The sequence below is a fragment of the Hermetia illucens genome, chromosome 4 (genome assembly GCF_905115235.1).
Source record: "Hermetia illucens chromosome 4, iHerIll2.2.curated.20191125, whole genome shotgun sequence".
NCBI lineage: Eukaryota > Metazoa > Arthropoda > Insecta > Diptera > Stratiomyidae > Hermetia > Hermetia illucens.
In genome coordinates, this window is record NC_051852.1 from 105,081,058 (window position 1) to 105,092,004 (window position 10,947).

The window sequence follows — 10,947 nt, forward strand, 5'->3', positions numbered from 1 at the left end:
GGACAACTCCAAGTGATCTTGCTGTACTGTCCAAGGCCTTCTCGAAGACAATGAAAAGGTAAAGCGGCGCGGGGTTTTCAATATAGATAACTTGAAATGAGAACTTCATAGGTGGAATGAGGAGTTTTGATGATAGTATATCATATCACATCCGATTTGATGAAACATTGCTAGGATGCAAGGGTTGATCAATACAGCAACAAAACACAAATACCAATTCTAAATCGAATTAACATCGTACCATCACCGCGTAATAAAGCTTAAAGAAATGGTTGCCTCCCCATTCAATTATTGGGTACCCTCCTTCAGTTTTTACAGGGTTGCTTTGGGATATATGCTGATCTGTTATAAAATTTCAAGAAAATATTTAGTCCATAACAAAATCTATTAAGTGGGTGCCTTCATTTGACAGTGCTATTTCGAATTAGAAAAATATGTTCCTACCGTGCGTATTTGTTTCCTATAGTTCAACTTGCAGTAACATAAGCCATTATATAGAAGCACACAGGGACATACTATTATTAACAAAATTATAAGAATGGCTATGCCATCTCCGTGTGAATTTCTAGTACACTGCGGAATCGTAGTTTGTCAAAATTTTATTAAACGGGAAAAACGCTAAACGTTGTTACATGGGGAAATCACAGAACCTATCATACCTGAAGGCCCAGCTTCCCATTTTCGACACGTTTCTGTCAGGGAATTCATGGTGTTGTTTTTTACTGTCGCTTTTTTATCTTCTTTAGTGCTGTTTAGAATTTGAAAATGTTAAAAATTGAGGAATTAAAACTGGTAAGCGATCGAGTCTAGTCCCTGCGTTTGCGCTGTAATATCAGGCAGCATTTAAGGGAGATTTTTTAACTGGAAAGTAAGTAGCAGCTGAAATATGTCTCACAGAGCAGTAACAATGATCCTGATAAATCCGAAATGTCAATCAGTACCTGAGTCAAATGAGGGGGAGCGCGTTGCTATTCACATTGCCCCCTACAAGGGACTGTAGGGCACTGTTACGGTCTTGAACAAAGTGCTTTAACACACTTCAATTTGATTGTCTCGCCAGCAATTAATATTTTTACTATTTTTTATAGTTGGGTTTGCCGAAATGCTGGAAATAAGGTCAAAGGTTTGGTTGCTACTTTACGCCATGCAAATTTAAGCCAAGATCTACTCATACATCTTGAAATTATTTTTGAAGTCAACGAAAGTTAAGGCCACCTTCATATGTTTAATTGTGGCTTTAAAGTCCTCTTGGAGGCACTGATATTACTTATGAATCCAGGGGACTAGAATATATTCTTTTGTCTCTCAAACATTTTAAGGACTGTAAATTATTGAAAGTCCAAAGATAGTAGAAAAATTCACTGACACAAATGGAGACCGCTCCATCCTGGAAGTCTGTTATGCTTCAGCAATTCTATTGATCCGTCTAATTTCAATTAACAAATTCGAACCCTGATACCAAGAGGCTGACGAAATATAGTGGGTCTAAACTCCGAGACAGAAAAACCATGAAATTAAATAATTGAAAACTGTTTTAATTCATCGACATGTCATTACATTCTCTAAAAGGGAGAAAAATTATCCTACACTTTTAGGCACCCAATAGTCCTTTGATGAGAGCAAGGATCACTTATTTATTCTGAGCCCTGTTGCCCTGTTATGCAGTTCATAGAGTCTCTTTTACGGCTTTACCGGGCTTCGGCTCTTTGCATATATAGTAAAAAAATTCACTCCAATGAGCGTCGCAGTCGCATAATATGCTGGGAACCGTTAGAACTAAATATCAAATTGTTGGTAAATTAGCCCGGCTCGACCAATCAGGACATCTATGACTTTTATTTCCTGTCAAAATGAACGCATAACCCGCAGTAAGAAGACAGTTTAAGCAAGGAGATTATTGTTTGAAACAGAGAGTGGTGTGTCCCAGAACTTGGTTATTTATTGGTTGCAATGGTTACGAAAAACGTAATATCCTAGTTAGTTTATGTTATTTCATATCATAAAACAAACCACTTTCCGCAGAATTATTCGCTCCGTCTTGGAAATCATCATTGTAGAACATTATTGATGTCGTGGCTTTTGGTAAATGACAAAAGGCAGCTTGTTCTTATCACGAAAGACAGCTCTTCAGTAAGGCTGTAGTGTTGCAGATGGACCTTCACAGTCAACTTCGTCACATCTTTGATATTGGAATAGTTCAATTTGAAACTTTGAAATGCTTAAATCTCGTGGTCGACTTCCAGCAACTTGGATGATTTTTGGGCCATCGAACAATTCATACAAGCCATTGTAAATAAAGAGCATCATCCATTTTTAAGGGTAAAGAATGCCAAGAAGAGTGGAAACCCTGAAGGCCGCGCCTCCTAATGATATGAAACAGGAGAGACATCCGCTAAGGATGTGATCCGTTGTGGGCTTCTCTATTTATCGCGGTATCGGGATCTGGGTTTTTTCGGCTCTACGTAGCGGTCGTGCTGATATTTTTTTTATTACTTTCGCTTTGCATCCATTGTATCTCAATTTCACTTTATGTTTCAGGTTCCTGTACGGTCCCATGCATTGGCTAAAGAATACGTGAACAGAGTGGAAGACATAAGAAAACAAAATCTATAGTCCTGGAATGAATGCTGGTCGGCGAAGCAACAGTGTGAATTAAACGAAGCTCCAAAATGAGTTTTTTCATTTGTTTTATCCTTTTATCCCAAAGTTATTATATCACTTGAAGGCAAGTTAAAAAAAGATAATAACTAGTGATTTCATAAGAGTATATAACAATAATATATTTTTCATTAGATATAAAACTGAAAATAAACTTCCGCTACGAAATACGTAAATTATTATTGGAAAAGCAAACCAAAACACTTATCCGTAATTAAGCTAAATGAAAAACCATTGCTTTGATAGATTTCTCCATTGCCATTACGGAAGTTGACAAATGCTATGAGGCAGTACTTTTCGATAAAAAGAACTGCGAAAATAGAATGTTTGAGTTGTTCAGAAATTAGCATTATCAACAAGTATCCTGAAACTCCTCCTCTAGTTTAAAGCGAAAAATTACCCTGTGGTCCTAAAAATATCCAGAATTGCAAGAATGTAAGAGGCGGACTTCTCCAGATCCACAAGAAGTATTCCCTTAACACCAATAGCAGACTATCTCCAATTTGTGCTATACAAGATTTCTAGGAAGTCGACAACGAAACTTACACAACAAAACGGATGTTCTTTAAAAAAATCCTGCGATCCATATATAAGTTGAAGATTATCAAATTAATATGAGAAGGCTAGATATAGAAGGCCTCTTTATAAGCATACCGTTAAAACAACTATGCACAGACACTAATTCCTTTTCGGAAAAGGGGTTTGATGGAATTATGCGTTAACAACTCTTTTTTCTTGGTTCTGGGAAGCTTTACAGACCAGTGGACTATGCCTGACTTATTTGTCTAGTTTTGGCTGTAATTTTTATGCCAAGATTGAAAATTAATAAGTAGAAAAAAATTTCAAAACCCACCGCACGCACAGCACAGTTGGGTGAAAATTTTAAAGCTATCATAGATATACAATTGTCACAAAAATATAAGGTTTGTAATGCAATTTTTCTTTTTCTTCGGCCTTTGTCGTGTTCAAAAGAGGAGCCGCTCGAAGGTTTGGAAATTAAAAAATAATGCACTGCTATGCCTTGATGTAATGGCTGAACAGAACCTCCATGAGCCAATGCTTAAATGTCGCTTGTCACCATTTTCTGAAACATAGGGAAGGCATTTCCAAAACTTTGCTATACCTCCATATAAGGTGGTCTGTAACCCCAAAAAAAAACACAAGTTGAAGCATTTGTCCAAATTGGTACGAGAGCAAGTTTCAACACGCGGAACTCGATCCCCCAACGGTTGGAACAAACCATCCTTTATCAAAAGTACTATCAATGGAATGGGGAAAGCTCTCTCTCAGAAATACGAAATAAAGATGGTCTATGCTGGTCAGACTACTATCGGTTATTATTTAACAAGCCAAACGAAGGGAGTGTACGAAATTCTGGGTGAATTTTGTCAATAAGAAGCTTGAGGAAACCGAAAGAAGCATCATGATCCCCATAAGTGAGCGCCAACGTGATAATGATAGGGGGAAACTGACTTTTCAGCAGTAGCAGAACATGTAATCACTGAAGGTCACGGGATGAATTTAGTGTATACTTCTGTAGATGGTAGAATTAACAGATATCAACAGCGAATTATAAGGTAAATCCTGGAAATTATGAAGCACTCTAATAAGTATAACGTGGACTTCGGTACGATTATCGACTGAGCCGAAAACTCCATGATAAAAAATAAATTTTCTAAAGAACAGTACACCCGAAAGTACATAACCTCTTCCTTCTAAAGGTATCGAAAGCGCCTATTTCTACTTTTACGTCGGCCGAGTTAGTTATATCTAACGAATAGGTTGAGCTCTTAAAGTGATATCAAATTCCTGACTCTCAAAGCGGCTTGACCAAAAATATTTATAAATTCTCTCTCTCATATCTCTAAATTCCATAAAGTTATATCAGCCTTTATTAATGATAAAAATAGTTTTTCCCATTTATAACAATAAATTAGATACTAATTTCCAATAGAAACCAATAAAAAAAAATCTTTTCTGTATCTTCATAAATCAGAAAATTCGGATATCATATTAGTTCTCATTTCGCTCAAGACACCGTTTTAAGACAATAAATACAAGAATTTCAAAACAGGCCAACTTAATTTTTATAAACTCTTCATCTGAAGTAGTTATGCATGCAAACATTTCACTTTCCGTTTTTTCCCCTATGAAACTGAAACGCCTTCTTCACACATTGAGAAAGTTTATAAATTTTCATGATGCGCAGCCACTTTGATCGAGAACCCCATGAAAATGTTAATCACATCAGATTTAAAACTCAGATTTATCTGAAAGATTTATATAAAAGAAATCGAATATTGCTTACCGTTTTTAGCTCCTTATTTGTCCGCTTATCCAATAAATCCGGCTAAGCTAGTTCCTGATGGCTTCCAATAGTATCGTCTGCACAAATTTATTGCAGATGTATAATAATATATCACAACCTTTCTTTCACAACACTCGAAAATGTATCAAAAACAAAACCGATCGCGAAATCGGAAAAAGGAGGAAACTGTTACGGCCGTTACCGACTCAAACGTTTCAATAATGTTGGCTGCGATTATGTAGGACACCAAAAAACGTTAAAAACGTGTGGCGAGGAAGACTTTATTAAAAGATCTTTTGAATATTATAAAACACGTATTACGTAGGTAGTATCACTTCGATTAAAAACCGTTAAACAATTCGATTGATGATCCATTAGTTGAACTAAAACTTGCACTTATCGACTTACGAGCTGGTGATTGGGCAAAAGTGAACTTTCGTGTAGCCCCTGCTTACGTTAGCCATCCAAATGAAAATTCCGCGCACGATCGATTGTTTAATTGAGATATCAGTAATAAATTACCAACTCAGAAATACAATTGATGGCACTGAGAAAGTAATTCCACCTGTCGATTCGATGGCTAGTGCAAAAATACTGACCGACTATCTTAGCTACAGTCCGCACCAGGTCTATCCGAAACCTCGGTGAGATTCCCAGCTGTGGCTCAAGTGCGCGGATGGAGTTGAGCTGGAGTCACTTGAGTCTGCGTACACTATCAACTATGCAATGAATGAAACCCAGTGGAAGGCAGCGGACTATCAGAGCGCTCTTCTCGTCTAGGTCAGTGCAAGATCGCTGAGAGTTGTAAGAAATCCCAAGACATCCACGGTACAAGTCTTAAGACAGGTGAGGAGCTGAACATACCTGAAGTTGAGGAGCCAAGAAGATACGTTGACTGCCAAATTCGATACCGAACTACCAGCCACCATTGGGTAGAGTACGAAGGGTAGAGATCGATGTAGAAATGAAAAGAAATTTCCAGTGAGTAATGCGAAGAAGAAATGGTGAAGAATGCATGCTGCGCGATGTGCAATACACCTGCGATCAGGTGGAAAGTTGTTTGGATTGGGTTGCCATGTTGGTTGCAAGGAGATTTCTTTGTTGATGGCGGTTTTTTCAAGAAATTGCGAAATCGTACGAGATTTAAAAATCACGTGTGCTGTCGGTATTATGAAATGGGATTTAAGGTTACTAATTTGTTAACTCCCTTAAATCAGACCTTAATTAGAAATATGCTACTGAATTTGAATTGAATTTACTCTCCAGCAACGCAGCCTTCGTTCAAAATTCACGTGTTTTAAGTCCGGCACATAGGAATTTGCACCGGGATGGACTCTACAATACAAACAACAATGATTCGATACCAGGAATGAAACAAGGCGGGAAACCGGAAGCTGGACGCTTCAGGTATCCAAGGTTTTGTGTATTTCTTATATAAAGAAATTTGAGTGTGCATTTGCCCCATTAGCACGTAGCACTGTAATATATGCATATATTATGTGAGAGTATCTACTTTGGGGTGGTACTAACATTCATAGTCTTGAATTTGCAAAGAAACGACAACTTTGACCTATTATAACTTTGTTAGTAAAAGTGCGATTTTCATCAAACTTGATGGGATTATGCTCTATATTATAGCCTACATTACTGTGGTACTAAGATGAATTTAAGGGGGGTTATGCAGTCAATGACTAAAAATAATAATAATATACTATTATTAACTTTATTTGAAAGGATGTCGGTATGGAAGGTATTGCGTAACCTAGGCACATACAGTGGTAGCCTCTTGATTTTTCGGTTGGGTAGTTTCTGAGAGTGGGCCCGTAAAGACATGATCATTTTCGACACCCTGCACACCCCACCTTTCCAACAAATGTCAAAATTCCGGCTTCGGAAAGTACTAGCCAAGACCTTTCATTTAATACCCACCCAGACTATATTTGGTGAAAAAAAAAATGTGCACGCCATTTTGCATGTATGGAATCTCCGTCTCCTCCTTAATTTCGACGAGGATGTAACCCACTGTCTGCGCGAGCGTTCGTAGTTCCCACCTTTCCACAAAATTTGGTGTCAATTACTATAACTGTCTCCGGAAAAATGCGTGTGACGGATAGACAGACAGACACACAGACAGATAGATAGACGGACGTGGTTCTGGCCAACGAAGGCGATATATACACTCACTTATCGGAAAGGGGGAACTGGTTCAATTGTAGATCTGAGTTTTGTCAGCCCTGCATTAGCACATGACATGACCTGGCAAGTTAGCGAGGACTTCACGTACAGCGACCACCAGGCTATCACCTTTGAACTAAGGACGGAACCACAGGGCAACAGACCAGCACCCCGGAAGCCGAAATCCAGAAGGACACCAGGATGGTCTGCCAAAGCGATGGACGAGCAAACATTCATGGAGGTGTGGCTAGGCTTGCCTAGTAAAGCAGGCACCTCCACGGATAGAGCTCTCCATGTCACACAGAGTATCTCTAAAGCATGCGACGCATCGATGCCTAGGAGATGCTCATTCCCCAGTAGAAGACCCAATTATTGGTGGAGTAGTGAACTTGCTAGCTTTCGATCGATTTGCCACAGAGCCAGACGAACGGCTCAGAGGGCAATAGGTAGGATCGATCAGGGGCAAAAGGAGCATGCCTATAGGGAAGCTCGGAAGAACCTCAAGCTCGCTATTCAACGGAGTAAGAGGGAATGTTTTAAGGAGCTCTGTTCGGAAGCGGACATAAATCCATCGGGTAGCGCCTATAAAATCGTGACAGGACGATTCAGAGGTCGATCGTCTCCGTAGATCAGGTGCCCTATACTCTTGTTGGAAATCTGCAGTCGAATAGGCGACAGTAAAGCCCCGGGTCTTGACGGCAAGCCTAATAAGGCTCTCAAACTTACCGTCAAATGTAGACCGGATATGTTCGCGGAACTGTTCGAAACGTGCATGTCGGAGGCCAGATCAACCATTGATGCCATGAAAATGGTTGCTGGCTTGGCCGAAAATGCAATTCATGGAAAGGGTTGTACCAGCAAATATTGTGTGGTGGTGACCCTGGATGTGAGGAATGCATTTAACTCGACCAATTGGAACCTTATACGAAAGTCTCTGGCGACGATTGGTGTTCTCAACTACATCGCCGCTATTATCGATAGCTACTTGAAAGAGCGGACACTCTGGTATGATACCGATGATGGACCTAAAGAGTACGTTGTTTCCGCGGGTGTCCCACAGGGCTCTGTACTAGGCCCACTACTGTGGAACATCATGTATAATGATGTCCTCAACCTTCCGGTTCCGGAGGAGGCCACGGTGGTGGGTTACGCCGATGATATAACACTGGTTGTGGTCGCAAAGCATCTCGAGGATGCTGAGTTGTACTCAAGCGAAGCAATCAGCGTTGTTAAGGCTTGGTTAGGGAGTGCTGGACTGGCACTCGCGGAGGAACAGACGGAAGCGGTCCTCATCACTAAGCGCCGCAAAAGAAATTACGCCTGCATTAGAATCGGGAATCGGATCATCACTTCCAAGCCGGCCATCAAATCCTTGGGGGTGATGATAGACGGAGGACTTAATTTTAAGCAGCAGAGAGAGCATACTTGTAAAAGAGCATCCACCGCGAGATGGCTCTGACAAGGATGATGCCGAACGTAGGAGGCCCGTGGCACACTGTCAGGAGAATAGTAGCCTGTCAGGATAAATTGCGAAAAGCAGAAGAAGTGAGGAAGTCGCGGTTACGAACCCCGCGGGTAGACGAAAGGAGACCTAGCTAAAGTAAGCTAACTCCGCCCCGTGATATAATACCTAAAGGTGGTGCCCCGAGGTAGGGGGGAGTCGGGGGTGGTTTTAGTGGCACACTCTGGCGTGCCCAGGCCAGAGTCTTTTGAAGATTTCCACCTCCTCAAAAAAAAAAAAAGACAGACAGACAGTAAACCGATTTTAATAGGGTTTTGTTTTACACAAAATCTTAAAAATAAGAAGTCGGGAAGCGGAAGCTCGGCGCGTCAGATATGAAAGGTTTTGTTGATTCTTTATGTAAAAATATTTAGCTACACGATGATTCCGCTAATATATTACTCGTATTGTAAATATGTTGAATATACCCGATATTCAATTCGACGTGGTATCCCTTTTATCCCTTCGCAAATAGTTATTTGACGCGAATGGAACAAATTTGTTGTTTGTTAATAATAGTACGACTTCCACCACACTTTCAGCATCATAGCTTCCCATCCAAACCTATCCTACTGGACAATTTTGCGGATCTAGGATGAAGATAAGGGCGCAGTAAATTTTCAAAATAACAAAATATGCTATTATTAACTTTATTTGAGCAGATATTGTAACGGAAAGTATTTTGGGGCCCAGATACCATAAGCTCGGACCAATATAATTTTAAGTTTCGAAAATTATTATTCGAGAGCTTTCATTTGATACCCAACATGATTATATTCGGTGAAAACAATTTTGTAATGTAACTCAATGCATGCGTGGGCATCATAGCTCCCACCTTCCCGTCAAATTTGGCTTCAATAGGTTAAACCACTTCTGAGAAAAGTGTTTGTCGACTGAGAGAGCAAATCTGATTAAAGAGATGTTTCAAAGGCCTCATGTTTGAACATTTCGCGAAGGCATGCACCGATGGAATAACCGGCATATATTGCGGGAAGTATTAAATGCCCAGAAATCAGAAAGGCGTTGACTGGAATGAAAAAATGAGGTTCATTCAAATAAATCTCAGTCATTGCAGGGTCACTCAGGCTTTACTTGAGCACATCATACATGAATCTGAGATGGAAGTCGTCAAGTTGTACAATGCACCACGAGTCAATCAGCCAGTGGCTTTGTGTGGGCAAAAATAAGCGGCGCGTACGCGTACAGCTGGTATCCCCCACCTACTCTCACATTGTCCGAATTTGAAGACATGCTGGACAACTTTGCCAATGAGAGGGGGGAGCGAAGATCGAAGGTGATTGCCGGTGATTTTAATGCGTGGGTCCACTTAAATGTTATTCTGGTCAAGTAATGTAAGTACCTTCAATCTTAGATCTGATGTTTGTTAGTCCGCACTGACGTGTTGTATCACATGGCACGTGAGCGAGGACTACACCCACATCGATCACCAGGAAATTATCTTCGACTTAAGGAGACAGTCACACACTATTTGCCTAGCGCCCAAAGCCGAGAGTCTGGTCAGCAAAAGCACTGGATGAGGTGACCTTTATGGAAGTGTGTGTGGACGAACCTACTATGGCTGGCGGCCTCACGGAAAAGGCTCTCCATGGCACCCAATGCATCTCTAAGGCATGTGCGCGTCCGTCCCTAGAAGATGCATATTCCGATCAGCCTGCCAATGAGCCAGAAAAATGGCCCAGAGGACGGTAGGTAGGATCGATCAAGTTCAAAAAGAACATGCATACAAGGAAATCCGCAAAAATCTCAAGTTTGTCATCCAGTGGAGCAGAAGGGAACCTTTTAAGGAGCTCCGCTCTGAAGCAGGTCTGCAGCAGAATAGGTGACAAGAAAGCTCCGGACCTGGAGGGACAACCGAATAGAGCGGTTTTGCGAGTTGTTTGAAGCGTGCATATCCGAGAGGATATTTCCTACAGCACGGAAACGGCAGAAGTTGGTACTATTTCCTAAGGCGGTAAACCTAATAATGAACCATCCTCCTATAGACCTATATGTCTTCTAGACACTATTGGAAAAAGCCTAGTACCAGTAAATATTGCGTGCTGTTACCTTGGATGTGAAAGTGCATTCAATTTAGCCAATTGGGGCCGTATTCAGAAGTCCCTGGTGATGACTGGCATTCCCACCTATCTATCTATCATTGTGAATAGCTACCTGGGAGAACGGACGCTCTGATATAACACCGATGATGGACCCCAGGAGTATGTTGTTTCCGGTCGAGGAAAAAAGGATAAACTTAGAGGGTGCTCTCGATGAAACGCTATCACTGGAAAATTTGGTTCAGAGA

At 40.7% G+C, this 10,947-nt stretch overlaps 1 protein-coding gene and 1 long non-coding RNA gene across 2 annotated transcripts in view; one reads left to right on the top strand and one right to left on the bottom strand.

The window, feature by feature from the left end:
- Nucleotides 1-5,682, bottom strand: part of LOC119655105 (patched domain-containing protein 3) — a 184,633-nt gene extending 178,951 nt beyond the window's left edge. The window contains exon 1 of the mRNA XM_038060828.1: nt 4,967-5,682. The gene's annotated coding sequence lies outside the window, so the exon portion shown is untranslated. The remainder of the gene's footprint in view (nt 1-4,966) is intronic.
- Nucleotides 1,880-2,719, top strand: LOC119655106. Its single transcript, XR_005249877.1, has 3 exons — nt 1,880-1,965; nt 2,023-2,319; nt 2,539-2,719. It is a non-coding gene; the product is annotated as an uncharacterized LOC119655106 (long non-coding RNA).
- Nucleotides 5,683-10,947: the final 5,265 nt, after the last annotated feature.